The following is a 23,380-nucleotide window of genomic DNA, read 5'->3' as shown; positions in this document are numbered from 1 at the left end:
TATTTTGCGTAGACTTCCAGCACGACCGCTTCTCCTGTTCTAACGATGTCCATGTGCTTCCCATGTAGGGGACGCTGGCTATCCCAACATGCCATGGCTGATCACACCTCTCCGCAACCCCATCATGCCGGCCCAGCTCCGCTACAACACCGCCCATGGCCGGACAAGGCGAGTGATAGAGAGGACGTTTGGCCTGCTGAAGAGCCGGTTCAGGTGCCTACACAAGACCGGCGGCGTACTCCCATATGCCCCGGCGAAGGTCTGCAAAATCTTCATGGTCTGCTGCATGCTGCACAACATGGCAGTTGAGAAAGCTGTGCCACTCATCCTGGATCAAGATGACGAGGACCATCCACCCGTGGAGGACGAAGGGCTTGGCAATGGGGCTAGTGATGTGGAGGATGTGGAGCCGCAAGAGGACATCCGGACTCGGCTCATACGCGACTTCTTTGCTTAGTGGTGAGTACCAGTGTCTGAGTGTGCACGCATTGGTCCCCGTGTGGCATGTGTTGTGATGTGTGTCTCCACCTGCATGTATGGCACGTGAGTCAGAGGTGTGTGTGGGTGTGTCACTGGAGTGATGGTTCCAGTGATGGTTGTATTTCCCCAGTCATAATTGTGACCTAGCATGTTGTCATCCATACATGTGTCGAGTAAATGCACATGCAAGTGGCTGTGCTTTTTGTGGCTGACTTCTTGTGTGTCTCTCTTCCCCAGGTACTTGCGCATGCCGTCTGCTGCTTGCATTGTTGTGGCACTGCTATTCCTCATGGACACGTCATCGTGTGCTGACTCAGCGTTACAGGCACGGACACGTTTGGAAGTCTCCTTAGGGTAAGGGATGCATCAGGGGTGTATTGGGTGTGGCAGTTGTTCACGATGTATGCACACTGCCCCTGTCGATGTTTGGTTCCTCTGCAGCCATGTTGCATCACCATGGTACACATGACATGCAGCTGGGTACACCTGAATAGATGGTCAGACTTGTTGACAGTCATCAGTGATGGGATAGTGGATTGGGATGATGGCATCAATGTGTGTAACACTGCCCTCGGACACATACGGTTTGCATTGGCTTGACATGCTGTGGGACTTCCACATCAGCAGATCAATGGTGTATGGCAGGCTCTCCGTGAGCAGCTGTGGGTGTTTAGCTGTTAGCCGACACTTGTGTGCCAGTTCCATGGCTATCACGCTTTTGTGCTGCAGAAGGGGGGTGCCAGTGTTGGACCCACATGTTACTCCACATGAAGTGTTCATGTGTACTTCAAGTTGCCTCTGCAATCCCGAAAACATGACTAATAAAGGTGTCCCTATGCCTCCAAGGTGCCTGTTCTCAGTCAATGCTGGTGTGTTGCCACGGTGCATCCAGCATGTCTGGCATGGTTTTCCCTGATAGTGGCTATGTGTCTATGTGTCGAGTAGCAAGATGCAAGCTGTGTGTGTGGGATGAGACTGTGTATTGTGCATGATGTCCATGACTGTGTGGGTATTGTGACATGTGCCATCCCCATGCATCCAACGTTGGCCAGGCCCCCATTATCTGCATCCACCGGACTCAAGCTTGCAGGACATGGTTCAGCCACCTGTCTACACATACCTGGGTGCCCCCCAGGACACTGGACATGATCCCTGACCTCTGCGCATGACTGTTGCTGTACTCAATATGTCTGTCAGCACGGTTGTGCGGCCACCCCCTCAGCTGGTTGGGCCCATCACGGGTGTGTATGGTGCTCCATGTCTGTCTTGCCTAATACACTGTGACCCGTGTGTCCTGTGCCAGACTCAGGCCCCAGGGTGTGGATGGTTGAAGTCAAAAGAGAACTCAGGCATGTTTAGACTTTACAAGACACATGTAAGGTAATAATGCAACCAGCAGGCATCTTCTCTTCATGGTGTGACTTTTTATTTTAGTGGGGGGGGGGGAGGGGTATGACATGAGGGGCTTTCCGGGTGTTTGGAATCCAAAGTTCAGTAGGGGAGTTGGTGTCCTTGCCATTTGAAATCCTCAGAGTCCATGCCACAGTCTTTGTCAACATTGGTCAGACAGTGACCAGCAAGGCCATGTGGCAGAGAATGTCTTTTGATGCTGTGCTGCTGTTGCTCCAGTGGGCCAGGTGCCAGGCCAGGTGTCCTGCCAGGTGTCCTGGGAGATGGTGCTGTAGCGCCGACCCTCACGGTCTTTTCCGTGGACGACCCGCCCTCCTGCGGGGACCCTCAGAAGCAGGCCGTGACGATGTTTGGGATGCTCCATCGGATGTTTCCTCCTCCTCCTCCTGATCCCTCCCTGTGGGTGGTGATGTTCTACGCCTTCTGGCACAGGGAGGGTTGCCCATGTTGTCGGCCATCCGACGGAGTGTATTGTGAATTCCCGTGTACACCGTCACGAGCTCAGCCTGTCCGTCCTCCATCCTCCGTTGGTGTTGCAGTAGACAGGCATGTAGCTCCGCATGTTGCTGGGCCTGCTGGGTCTTGATCCCCTCGAGGACGGACACAACCTGGGCCATGCCCGTGGTGTCCTGCCGGTATGTGTCCAGGATGTTTCGGACATGGGAATATACCGGATCCCCAGCCAACTGGTCAGGCTGGCGCCTCCGCCGTCCTCCACACCCACCACCCCTGCCCACTTGCACCTGGCCTGCCCTTGTGGGCACATCGGGTCTCCGGGACCCCTGAGGGGTGGCATTGGCGTTGTCGCCTGCCTCCTCCTGGGTGCCCGGGACACCGTGTCACTCCTGGCCAGCCTGGCTGCTTTGTGGTGGTGGGGCAGGGATCCTGGGTGTCTCCTGGGATGTGGCAGGAGTGGGGGTGGTGGTTGGCCCCGTTGTACCTGACGCAGGTGCTGCAGGTCGTTGGACACCAGAGGGGCCAGGTTGGTCGGGGTCGTCGCTGGCGGTGGGATCGGCCTCCCGCAGAGCCGGGTCCTGTGAGTCTTCCCCCCCAGTGTTGGGGGTGAACCACGAGGTTGACCTGTGTGTGAGAGAGACAATGTTAATTTTGGTCCATGCAACATCCATGTTTCATTGTTTTCAAAGTTGGCACATTTCCTTGGGGAATTTGGATATGTCTTGCATTCCACTCACAGTGCACTTGTGCATGGGTATGTCCCTTGGCCACAGCTTTTGCGACTTTACCTATGTGTGGCAAAGTCTTACTTGCTGCGTCAATTGTGACTGCAGTCAGCAGTGGAGTGGGCAGGTGTGGCGAGCCGTGCATTGGCGCCTTCCGTGTTGCACTGTACGTGGGCACATGAAGTTGTTCCACACACTTCAATGATGCAGGTAGCTGTCGTTGTGCTCGTGCACAGGTTGTGACATGGCCCTGTGTTTTGCCATGGAGGAGAGGGTGGGTGCTGGCACTGGCCACCCTTGTCTACATGCACGCAGTCCACCTGCTGACGAGCAGACATTCCCACACACCACATGGCTGATTTGCTCTCCCTGTGTCTCCCTCCCTCTGTGTCCCCCTCTCCCTCCCTCTGTGTGTCAGCCTCCTCCCTCTGTCCGTCTTCCTGTGTCTCCCTCCCTCTCTGTCCCCCTCTCCCTCCCTCTCTGTCCCCCTCTCCCTCCCTCTGTGTGTCAGCCTCCTCCCTCTGTCCGTCTCCCTGTGTCTCCCTCCCTCTCTGTCCCCCTCTCCCTCCCTCTCTGTCCCCCTCTCCCTCCCTCTGTGTGTCAGCCTCCTCCCTCTGTCCGTCTTCCTGTGTCTCCCTCCCTCTCTGTCCCCCTCTCCCTCCCTCTCTGTCCCCCTCTCCCTCCCTCTGTGTGTCAGCCTCCTCCCTCTGTCCGTCTCCCTGTGTCTCCCTCCCTCTCTGTCCCCCTCTCCCTCCCTCTCTGTCCCCCTCTCCCTCCCTCCCTCTGTGTGTCACCCTCTGTCACCTCAGCCCAGCTTCCTGGACACACACTGTTAGCAGATCTTTGAATGGCCCTTGGCTTGTTGATGTGAGTTTGTTTCTGATCTCCAGGCACCCATTGGGTGTAGTGTGTGTCTCAGCGCTGCTGCTGTGGTGGTGTGTGCTGCCACTCTTTCACAGTGTTGGCTGTTCATTAGCTGCTGTCATGTGCAAAACAGTGCCTTCACCCCCATGTGTTAATGCAAGGCGTCCGCCATTTGCTGGCGAGTCTTTCCTGTGTGGGGACACACTGTTTGTCTGGCTGTGACCTAGGCCATATGGGCAGAGGGCATTGTTGTCTGCTTCTGAGTTGCACTATGTGATTTTTTTGGGCCCACCCTCCCGCCATCCGGGTTACCGTGTCATGTGTTGGTGTCTTCTGTGGCCTGTGACTTGACATCGTCCAGCTGGGTGCATGGGGCATGGTGGCGCCAGTGGCATGTGCGTGTTCATGGAGTGTGGTTGAGTCATGCGATAGCTTGGGGTGGTTGCGTGCCTGTTTGTCAGTTTGGTTGTGGATGACGTTCCCCCCATGTGAGGTGCGTTGTTTGTGTACTCACCCGGGTCTCGGAGTCCTCCTAATCCTTCGACTGCCTCCACCAGCAGTATGGCCATCACCCTCTCCTCCCAGGGATGGTAGTGTACGGGTCTGCGGGACGGCCCTCCTCCAGTGACGTTGGCCTGGTTGTGTTCATCCGTCATCTTGGCTCGGACCCTCCTCCGCAGATCGTACCACCTGGCTTGGCATTCCTGCTTGTTCCTTCTGGTGTCCGCAACCGCATTCACAGCATCGACGATGGTCTGCCACATGGCTGTTTTTTCTGAAATGCTGGTCTGTCTGACCAATGTTCCAAAGAGGTGTGGCTCGACTCTGAGGATTTCATCGACAAGGACCTCCAACTCTCGGTTACTGAACTTTGGATTCTTGTTAGTGGGCATGGTGAGGGGTGTGGGTGTGGATGGTGGGGGGGGGTGTGGATGGTTGTGGGTGTGTGGGTGTGGTTGTTTGGGTGTGTGTGTGAATGTGATGAGGGGGTGTTTGTGAAGGTGGTTGTGTGAAGGTGTGCAAGTGTAAGGTGTGGTAAAGCTTCTAGTTTGGTGCTGTAGGTTGTCTGTGGGGTCTGGCAGCAGTGAGTCTGTTGCAAAGGCTCATGGTTTGTGTGTGTGGGCCCTTTTTATTCGTCCATTGGTGGGTGTGGCTGTGTTTGAAGTTTGGGTGGGTGTGTTATAAGGAGAGGTGGTGTTTGGGGCCTCTGTTTGTTTTTGCCAGTTGCAGGTCAGTGAATGTGTTGTTTTAGTGGTTGTTGGACATGTTTAGTGGCTTTGTGCCATTCGAATGGTGTATTCTTGTGTTGTTTTGTTTTGTCCTGGTTGTGTACGTGCGTTTTTAGCATGTGTACGGGGTGTACATGGGCCATTTTGTTGTACAGTGCTGTCCTTGTGTGTGGCTTGGTACGACTCGTACATGCGGTTGTGATGTTGGGGCCTGGGGTGCGCTCCGTACTTAGGAGGTTGTGGTGGGGGTACGACTCTGACGTACACGGGTGTACATACACGGGTGGGGGTACGACTCTAATGTACACGGGTGCACATACACGGGTGGGGGTACGACACGTACAGGGGTGTACATACACGGGGGTTACGACACGTACAGGGGTGTACATACACGGGGGTACGACACGTACAGGGGTGTACATACACGGGTGGGGGTATGACACGTACAGGGGTGTACATACACGGGGGTACGACACGTACAGGGGTGTACATACACGGGTGGGGGTACGACACGTACAGAGGTGTACATACACGGGGGTACGACACATACAGGGGTGTACATACACGGGTGGGGTACGACACGTACAGGGGTGTACATACACGGGGGTACGACACGTACAGGGGTGTACATACACGGGGGGTACGACACGTACAGGGGTGTACATACACGGGGGTACGACACGTACAGGGGTGTACATACACGGGTGGGGGTACGACACGTACAGGGGTGTACATACACAGGGGTACGACACGTACACGGGTGTACATACGGGGGGGTACGACACGTACAGGGGTGTACATACACGGGGGGTACGACACGTACAGGGGTGTACATACACGGGTAGGGGTACGACACGTACAGGGGTGTACATACACGGGGGGTACGACACGTACACCGGTGTACATACACGGAGGGGTACGACACGTACACGGGTGTACATACAGGGGGGGGTATGACACGTACACGGGTGTACATACACGGGGGGTATGACACGTACACAGGTGTACATACACTGGGGTAGGACACGTACACGGGGGTACATACACGGGGGGTACGACACGTACACGGGTGTACATACACGGGGGTACGACACGTACACGGGTGTACATACACGGGTGGGGGTGTACATACACGGGGGGTACGTCTCGAGTGTTAGGGGGCTGGAGGGAGTGTTGGGCACGTATGCGGGCACATGTCTCCATGGTTGCTATGGGAGTTCGGTGCGGACGGTGTTTTTTCCATACGGTTGTAACATCGGACGCACAGGATGGATCGTGATTCCTCGGTCAGACTACACTTTTCACATTTGTACGGTAAATCGTCCGAGGACGTGTCGGACACATTTTCCGACCCGAGGACGTGTGGGGAATAATTCCCAATGCGATTCGTATGGTCTTTTTCCCATGCGAATCGTAATTGGCAGTTTGTACGGCACTTGTACGATTCGTACGGTAAAAAGACCGGATACGAGTCGTACGGGGAAAATTTTTACCGGATCGTAATTGGCACCAAAGCTGGGAGAGAGAAAGTCGCCCAATTGAGAGAATGGAAGAAAGTGGCGGTCCAAGGAGAGCACAAAGTTGTGACAGAGAGGACACAGGGAGTGTGAGAAGTCAGAAGGTTTTACAGGTGGCAATGAAGGCACCATTGCTAGATGTGGTGAGATTAACAGTAGAAGTAGATGAGGTGGTTGAAGGGAACTTGCCATTGGATATAATCGAGACATATGACCCAGGTGAATTGCTATTTGTAGCTAAGGATATTACAAGAAAGGCAAAGTGAGTTCATGATGCCTTGTCACAATTGGCCCGAAGGTATGAGGTGGATTTGACAAAGACTAAAATGATGCAAGTAACCTGCTGATTGAATTACACAGATAAGGAATTGGAAGAGAAGCGAATGATAGGGCTAAAAGCAAACATCAAGGAACTGGTGATAGGGATGCGAGCTTAGAAAGAACTAGATAGATGGAAAGAGAGATGGGCTAAAAAGAAAAGTGCCAAGAATGGGACAGAAAATACTCTGCCTCCGGGTGGAGGGACGGGAGTCGCAGGAAATTTCCCTCTGAGAGAAGTACAGAATGGAGGGTATGTACATGTGCCATGGAGCAGGGGTGATTTGGCAGCCTTCACTAATGATTTTCCTCGGCTAAGGGAGAAACCCGCTGACTGGTACAAACAATTAGATTGGTTTGTCAAGATTTCAAAGGTGTTATGGATTGATGTGAACACCTTGTTTGATATTGTGGTTCCAGGTGACTTGTGGGCTGCATGGAAAATTGCCATTGAGTGGCCAGCTGCGGAACCAGCTAGCGACCCGGTGAATAATGGTCCTTCACCTGAGGTAATGAAAAAATATGAGCAGGTGATTACCTGGTTACAATCAAAGGTATCGCCCCAAACTGTTGATTGGCTTAAGATTGATCGCACCACTCAAGATCCGAAAGAATCGGTACATGATTATTATGAGCGATTGTTAGTGGCTTTTAAACAGCATAGTGGTCTGGACACTATTGAGCAAAAAGATATGGGACAGTTTGTCTCAAAGTTTGTGCTGGGATTAAGATCTGATATCAGTTTGATGATACAGACACATTTGATATGTTGGCAAAATAAAATGGTGGACGAAATTCAGCATTATGCAAAATACTGTCATGATCAGTTGGAATCGACACAAAAGAAATAGAAAGAAAAGTTGATGTTGGTGCAGTTGAGGAATTCCGAAAGGCCCGATCAGATGCAAGGAGGAATTGGTCGAGGCAGAGGAGATGGTAGAGGAATGGGTCAACAGGGAATAGGAAGAGGCATGGACATGAGTACAAGCGAGTGGGTGGCACAACAAAAGAAGGTCACTGCATGCCATTATTGTCACAAAACCGGACATTGGAAGTGTGAGTGTCGATTGAATCCAGCAAATCAATTACAGAATGAGGGAGAGGGACATATGTCCTAGACTTTGAATACTGTGACTAGACCTAGGTCCATGTCTGGACGGTATGAGCCGCAAGTACAAATACCTCAACCTCCAAGAATACCTATGCATAATCAGACATATCATCAGATGCTTTAATTTGAAATACAAGACAGATTTGATCAGAATCAGGATTCTCAGGAGTGCCAGAGGGGGGTGCAGGAAGGTTGCACTTTGGGTGCCAATCTGTAAGTAGATCAGAGTGGACAGTTTGCAGGTGCAGAAGTGAATGGACATCCTGTTACTTTCTTGTTAGACACTGGGGCTGCACGTTCTACAGTAAGAACAGAAGTGGTTCCAAATGTATCCCTTTCAGGACAATCGATTCAAGTAGTGGGAGTCAGTAACCAGAAAATGACAAACCCATTGACAAATGAGTTACCTGTGAGAATAGGGCCATTCCAAGATAGACACCAATTCGTAGTGTGAGACACAAGTCCAGTCTGTCTATTTGGGTGAGACCTTCTATGTAAATTAAATTGTACCTTATCATGCACTCCGAGAGGTGTGGAGTTGCAGACCTGTGATGATGACGCCGATTTCAAAATGGCTAATATGAGCATGTGTGCAGAATTGTTTGTGGTCCTCACCATAGAGGAATTACCGCATGACTTGAGAGACTCGGTTTCCCCAAAAGTGTGGGATTTCACAGGTGAAGAGATAGGTCTGATCTGAGGGGTTGATCCTGTGAAGATACAGGTCAAACCAAATGCCGAATTTCCACGAACACCGCAGTATAAAATGTCTCCCGAAACTGTGGCCGGAATAAGACCTGTCATTGAGTCCATGATTGCACAAGGCATTCTCAAGGAGATACGAGGAAGTCCCTGTAACTCAATTATCATGGGGCTGCAGAAGCCTAGTGCCAAGTACAGAATAGTGCAAGACCTACACAATGTTAATGAAATTGTGATCCCATGTTGTCCTGTGGTACCGAATCCAGCTGTCATTCTTTTGAAGCAGAATGGTTCACAGTCATAGATTTATGTAAGGCATTTTTCTCCATTCCATTACATGAAGAGAGCCAGTATTTATTTGCATTTCGGATGTGCGACTGTGTCTTAACATGGTGTAGAATCCCTCAAGGGCATACAGAAAGCCCCTCCATCATTAGCCAGTGTTTGAAAAAGAATCTTGAAGGGCTGGTGATGCCTCAGAGGTCAGCCCTAGTCCAATACATTGACGACCTCCTGGCCGCTTCAGAAACCGAAGACGCTTGTAGGATTGACAATATGGCTTTGTTGAACAATTTGGCGGAGAATGGACACAAAGTATCCCCAAACAAACTGCAGTATTATTTGCCTGAAGTACAGTATCTAGGGCATCGGATTGAGAAAGGAAAACAGAGGGTGTCACCGGATCGCATAGAGACGATCCTGCAAATGGGAACTCCGAAAACACAAAAAGAAGTCCACCTGTTTTTGGGAATGGTCGGCTATTGTCGACAGTGGATCCCAAACTTTTCGTTGCAAGCAAAGCCACTGTTGAGACTGACTCAAAGACATTAGTGATCCGGTACCATGGGATGAAGAATGCTTGAGAGCCTTCTGTGAGCTGAGAGAAAGCAAATGTCGCGCCCCAGCTCTTGGAATGCCTGACTATAACAAAGCGTTTTCGCTCTTCTGCTGTGAGAAAGAGGGATGTGCGTTAACGATCCTTGTACAGACACATGGGGGTGCCCGTAGACCAGTGGCTTACTTTTCAGGTATGTTAGATCCAGTAGCTTCTGCGTTACCCGGATGTCTCAAATCCATAGCCACAACAGGTGTTAGCATTGAAAGATGTGAAAGCATAGTGATGGGTCATCCACTTATTGTTTATGTGCCACCTTAGGTAGAACTAATGATGACAAGAATGAAGACACAGTATCTGACAAATAATTGACTGACTAAGTATGAGCTGGTTATTTTGGCTTCTGAAAACGTCACTTTGAAACGTTGTACCATCTTAAACCCTGCTACATTGCTGCCAATTCCGCAAGAGGAAGATGATAAGGATTGTGAAGAGCATGACTGCCTCGATGTTACTGAACTATCTACTAAACCCAGACCTGACATTGTTGATGAACCTTTGCTCGAATCTGATTTGATCCTTTTTGTTGATGGTTCATGTCTCAGAGACAATGAAGGGCATTTGAGAGCAGTGTTTGCTGTGTGCACCATCATGGGAGTGGTGGAAGCTGCCTGTTTGAATTGGGTATACTCTGCTCAGGTAGCCGAGATTATTGCTCTGATACATGCCTGTATCGTCTCAAATGTAGTCCAAGTGACGATCTACACGGACAGTCAATATGGGTTTGGAGTAGTTCATGACTTTGGTCAGTTATGGTCACAGAGGGGATTTCTAACGTCCTCAGGGTCCCCCATCCGTAATGGAGAATATGTGCGCCAATTATTGGATGCCTTGCAGAAACCCAAAGAGATTGCTGTGGTGAAATGTGCTGCTCATGGGAGGGGGGAGTACTTTGTTGCAAAGGGAAACAATTACTCAGACGAAGTAGCTCGTTTTTGTGCTATACATGCTTGTGTTTTCAATGGAGAATATATTGGAGACAGCACAGAAGAGACCGAGCTCAGCATGATATTAGCTATAGCTGATACATGGGATGAGGTGAAGCGGTTACAGGATGAGGTCTTCGAGGAAGAAGCTGTTTCATGGGTCAGAGCAGGCTGTGAAAAAAGAGAGGATGGCATTTGGGTGTCACCCGATGATAGAGCAGTATTACCCAATTATCTATTGGGCTCAATGGCAAGGCAGATTCACGGAGCAGTTCATCTGGGAAGAGATGCCATGGTGTGAGTGTTTAGGCAAACGTAGTTTAATCCACGATTTTGTGTGAATGCTGAAGAAGTGTGTCACAGATATGTTACGTGTCAGCAAATGAATGCCGGAAAGAAGACTGTGGTTGGAATAAGTCACATTGGGAGATCAGGAGGCCCTTTCAATAGAATACAATTGGACTTTATTGAAATGCCCAGATGTAACAAGCTGAGATATGTTTTGCTGGTGGTGTGTATCTTTTCACGTTGGGTGGAGGCTTATCCAACGAGACTTTGTGATATTCTCACTGTGGCAAAGCTGCTATTAAGGGAACTGATACCGAGGTATGGATTTCCGACCTCTGTGGAGACAGATAGAGGAACACACTTCCATAGCGAACTCATGAAATTGTTGTGTGCCGCCTTGAATATTGATCAGAGGTTGCATTGTAGCTACAGGCTTGAAGCATCTGGTCTTGTGGAGCAGGTAAATGGCACAATCAAGATGAGAGTGGCTAAGGTTTGCTCGTCGACTGCATTGAAATGGCCAGATACGCTGCCATTAGTCTTAATGAGTCTTCGTAGCACTCCTGACTGGAGGATGGGGCTCTCCCCCCATGAGATATTAACTGGAAGAGCTATGCTTTTGCCTATGGTGCCAGCTACGGCATTGATAAACATTGCAGATGATCTGGTGTTGGATTATTGTAGGGGACTGGCTGATGTGGTTAATTCTGTATCTCACCAGGTCGAGGCTGCGACTACATCCACCTGGAGAGACCTGCTGCATGATCTTAACCCTGGTGACTGGGTGCTGGTTCGAAAGCACGTGAGAAAGAGCCGCCTTGATGCTCGTTGGAGAGGACCATATCAGGTGATATTGGTCACGAGTACAGCTGTGAAGTGTGGGGGATTACCGAACTGTATCCAAGCTTCCCATACTCGCCGAGTTCCAGAGCCCGTAGAAGAAACGACTTCCCTTGTTCCAAGCAGAACAACTGAAAATGCAACTCAAAGCGAAGAAACAGATCAAGGTGCCAATTCCGATCCTGTAAAAAAATTCCCCGTCCGACTCGTATCCGGATTTTTTTCCGTCCGAATCGTCAAAGTAGCGTACAAACTGCCAAGTACGATTCGAACGGAAAAAAGTCCATACGAATCGCATTGGGAAGATTTCCCCACACGTCCTCGGGTCGGGAAAAGTCACCGACACGTCCCCGGTCGAAAAACCCACCGTGCGGAAAAATAAAGTCCGACAGCGCAAGTACGATCCCTCCCGTCCTCCCCATTTCACAACCGTACGCAAAAAACACCGTCCGAACCGAACTCCCATAGCAACCATGGAGACATGTGCCCGCATACGCGCCGAACACCCCACCACCCCCCCGCCCGCGTATGTACGCACCGAACCCCCACCCGTGTATGTATGCACCAAACCCCCACCCGTGTATGTACGCCCCCGAACCCCCACCCGTGTATGTACGCACCAAACCCCCACCCGTGTATGAACGGACCGAACCCCCCCAGCCGTGTATGTACGCACCGAACCCCCACCCGTGTATGTACGCACCAAACCCCCCCCAGCCGTGTATGTACGCACCCAACCCCCACCCGTGTATGTACGCACCGAACCCCCACCCGTGTATGAACGGACCGAACCCCCCCCAGCCGTGTATGTACGCACCGAACCCCCACCCGTGTATGTACGCACCAAACCCCCCCCCAGCCGTGTATGTACGCACCCAACCCCCACCCGTGTATGTACGCACCAAACCCCCACCCGTGTATGTACGCACCAAACCCCCACCCGTGTATGTACGCCCCCGAACCCCCACCCGTGTATGTACGCACCAAACCCCCACCCGTGTATGAACGGACCGAACCCCCCCCCAGCCGTGTATGTACGCACCGAACCCCCACCCGTGTATGTACGCACCAAACCCCCCCCAGCCGTGTATGTACGCACCGAACCACCACCTGTGTATGTACGCACCGAACCCCACCCCCAGCCGTGTATGTACGCACCGAACCACCACCCGTGTATGTACGCACCGAACCCCCCCCAGCCGTGTATGTACGCACCGAACCACCACCCGTGTATGTACGCACCAAACCCCCACCCGTGTATGAACGGACCGAACCCCCCCAGCCGTGTATGTACGCACCGAACCCCCACCCGTGTATGTACGCACCGAACCACCACCCGTGTATGTACGCACCGAACCCCCCCCCAGCCGTGTATGTACGCACCGAACCACCACCCGTGTATGTACGCACCGAACCCCCCCCCAGCCGTGTATGTACGCACCGAACCACCACCCGTGTATGTACGCACCAAACCCCCACCCGTGTATGAACGGACCGAACCCCCCCCAGCCGTGTATGTACGCACCGAACCCCCACCCGTGTATGTACGCACCGAACCACCACCCGTGTATGTACGCACCGAACCCCCCCCCAGCCGTGTATGTACGCACCGAACCACCACCCGTGTATGTACGCACCGAACCCCCCCCCCCAGCCGTGTATGTACGCACCGACCCACCACCCGTGTATGTACGCACCAAACCCCCACCCGTGTATGAACGGACCGAAACCCCCCCAGCCGTGTATGTACGCACCGAACCCCCACCCGTGTATGTACGCACCGAACCCCCACCCGTGTATGTACGCACCGAACCCCCCCAGCCGTGTATGTACGCACCGAACCACCACCCGTGTATGTACGCACCAAACCCCCCCCAGCCGTGTATGTACGCACCCAACCCCCACCCGTGTATGTACGCACCAAACCCCCACCCGTGTATGTACGCACCAAACCCCCACCCGTGTATGTACGCCCCCGAACCCCCACCCGTGTATGTACGCCCCCGAACCCCCACCCGTGTATGTACGCACCAAACCCCCACCCGTGTATGAACGGACCGAACCCCCCCCCAGCCGTGTATGTACGCACCGAACCCCCCCCAGCCGTGTATGTACGCACCGAACCACCACCCGTGTATGAACGAACCGAACCCCCCCCCAGCCGTGTATGTACGCACCGAACCCCCCCCCAGCCGTGTATGTACGCACCGAACCACCACCCGTGTATGTACGCACCAAACCCCCACCCCAGCCGTGTATGTACGCACCGAACCCCCACCCGTGTATGTACGGCCGTACCCACACCCCACCAGGGAATGTACGGACCGTACCCCCACCAGTGCATGTACGGACCGTACTGACGCCAAAAACACACGTACTGAACCAGGACAAACCATATTTACACAAGGAGAGTCAATTAGAGTTTCCCCACACCACCAAACATGCCCAACAACCCCACAAACATCACATACACTCACCTGCAACTGCCAAACTGCCAAACAGAGGCCCAAAACTCAATCACTCCTCATAACACACCCACACAAATTTCAAACACAGCCACACCCACAAATGGACCAATAAAAATGGACCACACACACAAACCATGAGCCTTTGCAACAGACCCACTGCTGCCAGAGCCCACAGACGACCCACACCACCATACTTGAACCTCACACTTGCATACCTTCACACAACCACCTACACAAACACCCCCTCATCACATTCACACACACACCTCCACTACCACACCCACACACCCACAACCATCCACACCCACACCCCACGCCATGTCCACCACCAAGAATCCAAAGTTCACAAAGGAGGAGCTGGAGATCCTTGTCGACGAAATCCTCAGAGTCGAGCCACAGCTCTTTGGTACATTGGTCAGACAGACCAGCATATCCGAAAAAACGGCCATGTGGCAGAGGATTGTCGATTCTGTGAATGCTGTTGGGACCACCAGAAGGACCAGGCACGAGTGCCAATCCAGGTGGTACGATCTGCGGAGGACGGTCAAGAGGAAGATGACTGACAATCACAACCAGGGGAACATCACTGGAGGAGGGCCGCCCCCCAGACCGGTACAATACCATCCCTGGGAGGAGAAGGTGATGTCCACGCTGGCGGTGGAGGGACTACACGGACTGCCTGGACTCCCAGACCCTGGTGAGTACACAAACAACTCACCTCACATGGGGGGATGCCATACACAATCAATCATGCATGCCACCCCCCCCAAGCCACCACCGCACACAACAACACTCCACAAACACACACATGCCACTAGCGCCTCCATGCCCCATGCATCAATCAGGGCCATGCCAAGTCACAGGCCACACAAAACACCAACACAACACAGGATGTGGTCGATGCTGGGAGTGGGGGCATCAAAACTAACATTGAGCAACTCACAAGCACACAACAATGCCCTCAGCCCATATGGCCCAGGGCACAGCCATACAAACTGTGTGTACCCACACAGTACTGTCTTGCCTGCAAATGGTGGCTGCCATGCAGGATGACATGGGTCTGAAGGCACAATTTGCACATTACAGCAGACAATGAAGTTGCATCGCTCTGATAGAGTCTCGGCACACACCGCCACAGCAGCAGCCTACACTCAGACACACTGCCCAATGGGTGCCCGGAGAACAGGGACTAACTCACATGAACAAGCCAATGGCCATTCAAAGACCGGCTAACTGTGTGTGCCCAGGAAGCTGGCCTGAGGTGACAGAGAGTGACAAAGAGAGGGAGGGAGAGGGGGAATGAGAGGGAAGGAGACAGAGGGGGACACAGGGAGACAGACAGAGGGAGGGAGTAGGGTGACAGAGGGAGACCGACAGAGGGAGGGAGGAGGGTGACAGAGGGAGGGAGGAAGGGAGACACAGGGAGACTAAATCACCCTTGGGTGGTGTGGCCATGTCCACTCGTCAGCCGGTGGATTGTGTGCATGCAGACCAGGTCTGGCAGTGCCTCAAACCCCCCCTTCCGTAGATGAAGACCGGTCCATGTGTCAATCTGTGCACGAGTCCATCCGTGCTGCAGGCACAGACCAAACCACACACCCAGTATACCCACCCACTGTGTCGGTAAGAACCCTGTCACAAATGCTTCAGTCCCCTACCTGCAACATCAAATTGCCTTGGCAAAACACCATTTGGCCACGTACAGTGCAACACGTAAGGCGCCTCTGCATGGCTCGCTACGCCCGCACACCACACTGCTGACTGTGTACCCAAATAGATGCATCAACTAAGATTGTGTCTCACACATGCGTAAAGCCCTGACAGCTGTGGCCAAGGGACATACCCATGCACAAGTGCACTGTGAGAGGAATGCAAGACAGATCCAACTACCCAGAGGAAGAGTGCCAAATCAGAAATGCATGAAACATGGATGCCACATGTGACACTGTTAACATTGTCTCTCTCACACACAGGTCAACGTCGACGAACACCCCCCAACACTGGGGGGGAAGTCTCACAGGACCAGGCTCCGCGGGATGAGGACCCCACCGCCAGCGATGACTCTCACCACTCCGTGGATGACCCAGACCAACCTGGCCCCTCTGGTGTCCAACCACCTGCAGCACCTGCGTCAGGTACAACTGTGCCAACCACCACCCCCAATCCTGCCACATCCCAGGAGACGTCCAGGAGCCCTGCCCGCACACGACCACCCAGCCAGTCTGCCCAGGAGGGACACGGTCCTCCGGGCACCCAGGAGGAGGCAGGCGGCAACGCAGATGCCATCCCTCAGGGGTCCCGGAGACCCGATGCACCCACAACGGCAGGCCAGGTGCACGTGGGCAGGGGTGGCGGGAGTGGAGGACGGCGGAGGCGCGAACCTGACCAGGCAGCTCAGGACCCGGTAGTGTCCCAGGTCAGCAACATCCTGGATACATACCGGCGTGACACCAGGGGCATGGACCAGATTGCGTCCACCCTCAATGACATCAAGGGGACCCTCCAGGAGATGAAGACCCTGCAGGCCCAGCAACATGCCTGTCAACTGCAACACCAAGGAAGGATGGAGGATAGACAGGCTGAGCTCGTGGCGGTGCAAACCCAAATGACCGGTGTACTCCGTCGGATTGCCGACAACATGGGCAACCCTCCCTGTGGCACCAGGCGAAGGCCATTACCAGACACAGGGAGGGATCAGGAGGAGGAGGATTCATCCGACGGAGCGTCACAGACATCGTCACGGCCTGCTTCCGAGGGTCCCCGCAGGAAGGTGGGTCGTCCACGAAAAAGACTGTGAGAGTCAGCAGAACATCACCATCTCCCAGGTCACCTGGCCTGGCACCTGGCCCTCTGGCCCAATAGCAGCACATGACATTCTCTGCCACATGGACTTGCTGGGCACTGTCTGACCTATGTTGACGAAGACTGTGGCATGGACTCTGACATTTTGCAACGGCAAGGATACCAACTCCCCCAGTGAACTTTGGATTCTACACTCCCGCTGTGCACCTCTTGTCATCCCCACAAACCCGTACCCCACCACAAATAAATTAATCACACTTACAAGATGATGCCGTGATTCTGCATTATTACAATACATGTGTGTGTCGTAAAGTCAAAGCATGCCTGATCTCAGAATTAACTCCAACCATCCAAACCGTGGGGTCACAGTCTTGCCCAGGACACACATGGGTCCCAATGTATCATCTGATACAGACATGGAGTACCATACTCACCTGTGCTGGGCCCAACCAGCTGAGTGGTTCCCGCACAACTGTGGCTACAGACACATTCAGGGGAGCAACAGTCATGCGCAGAGGTCAGGGATCATGTGGAGTGACCTGGCTTGCCGCTCCCAGGTATGTCTAGACATGTGTCCCTACAATGTCCTGCATGCTTGCGTCAGGCGGATGTTGAGAATGGTGGCTAGCCCAAGGTTGGATGCATGGAGATGCCAGAATGCAGTTTTGGATCACAGTGCCACATGGTTGTGTTGGGGTTGTGGGCTGCATCATGAGTGTGGGCGTGGATCGAGAAGGTCATCCTGCAGCTGGCTGTGAAACATTCCCCCCATCCCGTTTGGACGTTGATGTGGCTTGGTTGCCCGACGCAGTAGCAGAGCTGTGCAGATGCACTCCGGATATGGACAAGTATCATGGGAGTCGTAAGGCACATGTCCGTAGACTGCAGGGTAGGATTCGACACGGATGTTGTAGTTGCCCTGGGGGATGGTCTCTCTTGCCTTGAGGTGGATGGAACTGTGCATCTTGTGCATAATACAGTTCCCACTCCCTGACAAACCCCTAGCATCTTGTCACTCTACACATAGACACATATGCACCACCTCTGAAAACTATGCCAGACATGCCGCACGCACAGTGGCAACAGGCCACCATTGACAGGGAAGAGGCACCTTGGAGACAGAGTGACAAATTTATTAGTCATGTGTGTTGGAATGACAATGATACTCTGTCAACACATACACAGGTCATGTGGATGAACATGTGGGAGCAACACTGGCACCCCCCATTGCAACACAGATGCTGGTATTCCATTGAACTGGCACACAAGTGACGGATAACAGCTAAACACCCCCTGCTGCCACGGAGAGGCCGCTATACACCATTGAGGCCCTGATGGGGCAATCACACACCATGTCAACCCGGTGCAACCTGTATGTTTCCGAGGTCAGTGTTACACACAATGATGGCCTCATCACAATCCCCAATCCCCTGCCACATGACAGTCACCAAGTCTGACCATGGCTCCAGGTGAAGCCTGCCCCATGTCATGTTCCCCATGTAGGATCCACATGTATGCAAATGGAACACACATGAACCGGAGAAGTGCACACAGACTACAAACAATTCACACACCCAAAACGCCGTGAGGCATCCCTTACCCTAAGGAGATTTCAAAACTTGCCCGTGCATGTGACGCAGAATCAGCACATGTTGCTGTGTTCATGAGGAGTAGCAGGAGCACAACAATGCCACCAGCAGACAGCATGCCCATGGACCTGTGGAAGAGAGACACACAAGGAGTCAGCCCAAAGGAGCACATCCGCAAGCATGTACTCAACACGTATCATGTTGTCAACATGACAGGTGACAATGATGACCCTCAGACAACATCCTTCCATTGCGCCATCACTCGAGTGACACTTCAATACACACCACTGACTCACTTGGCAGACATGCAGATGGACACACACATTGCAACACATGCCACACACGGCCCAATGCGTGCACACTCAGACACTGGAACTCACCACTAAGCAAAGAAGTTGCGTATGAGCCGACTCCGCATGTCCTCCACAGCCTCCTCCTCCTCCACATCACTTGCCCCGTCACCAAGGCCTTCATCCTCCACGGGTGGATGGTCCTGGTCATCTTGATCCAGTATGAGTGGAACAGCTTCCTCCACTGCCATGTTGTGCAGCATGCAGCAGACGATGATGATCTTGCACACCTTCACCGGGGCATATGGGAGTGCTCCGCCGGTCTTGTGGAGGCACCGGAATCGGCTCTTCAGAAGTCCAAACGTCCTCTCAATGACTCTCCTGGTCCGCCCATGTGCGTTGTTGTAGCGGTACTCGGCAGCCGTGCTGGGGTTGCGGACAGGCGTCATCAGCCATGGCATGTTGGGATAGCCAGCGTCCCCTACAAGGAAACATCATGGACAGAAGTGTGTCAGCACAGGCAGTGAGATTGGAAGATGACGCCAAACACTGAACTGCCAGAGTCTACCCACCAACAATACATGCTCGCTCGTTCCGCAGCTGCAGCATCATTTCAGGCAGCCTGCTACGCCTCATGATGAAGGCATCGTGTGCTGATCCTGGAAAGCGAACACAGACATGTGAAATCACCATGTTGGACAGACACACCACAAGGGCATTAATGGAGTGATAATGTTTGCGATTCCTATACACCACCTCCTGTGCCTGCGGTGGTACCAACGCAACATGTGTCCCATCTATGGACCCAATGACATGGGGCATCCCTCCCAGGGCATAGAACTCACGCTTGACATCTGTCAACTGCTCACGAATTGGGAATTTAATGTACTCATCCAGGTGAACCAACATGGCCTCTAAGAAATCATGCAGAACACGGCTGAACATCGTCTGGGACATGCCCCCGACATCAGCAATGGTATGTTGGAACGTACCCGTGGCAAGGAAATGTAGGGCTGCCATCACCTTCAACTTGGGTGTCAGTGCACTGGGATACCTGTGGCGCGGGAGGAGTTGTGCTTCCAGCCGGCCAGTCAACTCATCAATCAACCGTTGGCTGAATCTGTAGCGGCGTATACAGTCCCGTTCATGCAGGGCAGCCATGTCTGGCATACGTCGAGGGAGAGGCGGAGCCCTGCAGTGAAATGGAAGGAACACCGAAGAGTGAGCACTGTACAACGACATTGTCAATGCACTGAGCACATGTTACACAGCCAATACACATATGCCACATTCTGAGTCAGGTCTGTGCCACATTTCCTGGACACGTACGCCAGTCAGGTGACACTCCCACCAAGGGACAGCCACTAACGGAGGGGGGCAAGATCACGATGACATGGCATGAGACTAGCTGTGGGCCAGTGTAAGTGAACATGCACACGCATCACAGGATTCACAGACATCCACACATGTGCAGAAGTAGTATGCGTATGGTACAGACAGGTTGTTGGATGCAATATGCACTGGTCACATGTCATAGGAATAGGACAGGCCACACACATTGCCTTGGAGGAGTACATGTCGAGACAGAACATACATAGAGAGCATGTGGATATGTACTTGTGTTGATACTCCGTGTAGTTGCATACATACACACCTCATGGCAAATCACATATGTGGGCTGGTGTGCGGAACAGTGTGCCATGGCCATCTACACACAGACACATGTTGGCAGCAGCAACTGCTGATGCATTGGACCGCACACCTACAGCAAAATCATGGAAAGACATGCCACACACATGACATGGTTGCAGCGTGCAACGCAGCCATACACATGTCATGTGTAATATTCCGTGTACCTGGCATCAGGGGACAGGTGCGGGTGTCCGTGACTGGGACATGCAAGTGACTCATGGCTCCACTAGTGTGTACGACATGCACACATGTCAAAGGAGTGCAGGGGATGTGTGGTACAATGCGCACCATCACACACGACATGTGTACACAGCTCATCGTACATGTGCTTTGCCCACACCTCAGGGGTAAAGTGCCACATCACATCCTGACACACCTGTGTCACACACATGTGGTATTGCACAGACAATGCATTGGTGTCCACCCTTGGCAATACCTGACCGCTCCATTCCTGTCTGTGTGCCGCCTGTCACCACTGACAGTTGTGAAACGCACCGTACATACGCTCGGAGTGCGTGTATAGGGTCCCTGGGCCAATATTGCCGCTGGCGTATGCGTACGCCACAGTAGTACGGACTGTACACGCGCTTGTACGGTCCGGATCACAATATGGGCGCTGGCGTATGCGTACGCCACAGTAGTACGGACTGTACACGCGCTTGTACGGTCCGGATCACAATATGGGCGCTGGCGTATGCGTACGCCACAGTAGTACGGACTGTACACACGCTTGTACGGTCCGTACTACTGTGGCGTACGCATACGCCAGCGCCCATATTGTGATCCGGACCGTACAAGCGCGTGTACAGTCCGTACTACTGTGGCGTACGCATACGCCAGCGCCCATATTGTGATCCGGACCGTACAAGCGCGTGTACAGTCCGTACTACTGTGGCGTACGCATACGCCAGCGCCCATATTGTGATCCGGACCGTACAAGCGCGTGTACAGTCCGTACTACTGTGGCGTACGCATACGCCAGCGCCCATATTGTGATCCGGACCGTACAAGCGCGTGTACAGTCCGTACTACTGTGGCGTACGCATACGCCAGCGCCCATATTGTGATCCGGACCGTACAAGCGCGTGTACAGTCCGTACTACTGTGGCGTACGCATACGCCAGCGCCCATATTGTGATCCGGACCGTACAAGCGCGTGTACGGTCCGTATCACTGCTTGTGGGGTGCCCTAGGGCGTGGAACGCACCGTACCTGTGTGTAAATGTATGAAAACACATAGGGGACACATGAGGGACAAGTATAAGGGCCTAAATGCATGATGGTTGCCATGGAGACTGAGTTAGATTTTTGAATTTGAGCACCAGGTGCCCAGCAGAAGTCAGTTTGAAAGAATCTACATTGTTGCAATGTGGATGTTGACTTGACATCATCATCAAAACTGAAACCATGCAAAGCCACACACTGGGGTAGGTTTGAAGGGATTGGATGAAACGTAGGATGCAAATGTGACTGACCAATCAATCTGTACTCCTATACATGAACAGGCCAGCCAGGCATATATAAGGCAGCCAGGTCCCATGAGAGAGCACTTGCCTGCACATCCATTCATCCATGACCACTGCTGCTGATAGTGATTCCTCTGGCACCATGTCCAGGACTGTGGAGAGGTCACAGCCATTCACCCAGGAGGAGAACCTTGCCCTGATAGATGTGATCCTCCCACAGTTCCAGAGCCTGTATGGTCGACCAGGGGTTCAGGTGAGTGCAGACTCCACTAGCTTAGACTGTGCCCCTTTTGTGTGACAGTGACTTCTGGCATTGTGTCCATGTGTGACAGACATGCACTGTTGTTTGGAGTGGGTCCCAGGGTGTGGAAGGCCTCATGTCACCCATGCAGAGCATGCTGTGTTTCCTGTGTGCACTCCTCACTTGCATAGTGCCTACTGTGACAATGAATGCAAGGTGCATGCCACATTCTGCCTGCATACTCCTCCTGGGGATGTTGTTACCACAGTCCTGATGTGATCCTGTGTTCCCCCCAGTGTGACAGGTGTCAGTACCCATGGATGTGTGTTTGTTCAGTGTACCTGTGCTGTGAGTGTCCAAAGGCCGTGTTCGTCCCCTGCACATTGGTGTGTGTGTAAGTTCCCTGTCATGTGGGTGAGTGCATATGGGGAGTGTTGCACACAAGCAGCATGAGGGATGGATATAGCCTGGCCATCCGATGTGAGCAGGGAGCAGTGCTGTGTGCATGCCGTGCTGAGCCAGCCCCACACCTGTGACACCCCCCGTCTACTGGCACATGGGCAGAGTGAGGTGTGTACCCGCAGGTGGCAATGCCATGTGATTGTCCTGTACCTGTGTGTGTCTGTGTACTCTGCTGAGGTAGCATCAGTGTGCTGGGGCAGGTGACTGCTGTGAGGTGCTGTACATAATCCTGGTGTAGCCTGTGAGGCACAGTGTGATCCCTGGTCAGTGAGTGTGTGGTACCCCTCATGCCACCCGTGTACTTTCAATGGCACGTAGTGCATTTGGCCTTCCACAGTGGATAATGTCCCTATGACAAAGGTGCAATTAGTTGCATGCATACCATGGCCTGTTCATAAAGAGGATTGTTCTATATGTGTGTCTCTGTGTCTTTGCTCATGTGGATTAATGTATTCTCACTTTTGCATCCTCACAGGTAGGCGCCATTGCCAAGGGGGAGATCTGGAGGGAAGCCGTCAGTGCCGTGAGGGGTACAGAGGGTCGGAGGCGGAGCCTGTCTCAGGTGAGGAAACGCTGGCAGGACATCCGGTGCTGGACGAGGAGGATTGC

The 23,380-nt window shown here is 53.0% G+C and overlaps 1 pseudogene; it reads left to right on the top strand.

Annotated features, from left to right (window-relative positions):
• The window catches only part of LOC146870947 (dehydrogenase/reductase SDR family member 4-like), a 253,161-nt pseudogene that overhangs the window by 122,971 nt on the left and 106,810 nt on the right, over nucleotides 1-23,380 (top strand).

The sequence above is a fragment of the Triturus cristatus genome, chromosome 1_1 (assembly GCF_964204655.1).
Source record: "Triturus cristatus chromosome 1_1, aTriCri1.1, whole genome shotgun sequence".
Classification (NCBI taxonomy): domain Eukaryota; kingdom Metazoa; phylum Chordata; class Amphibia; order Caudata; family Salamandridae; genus Triturus; species Triturus cristatus.
This window is presented reverse-complemented; position numbering and strand designations above follow the sequence as displayed.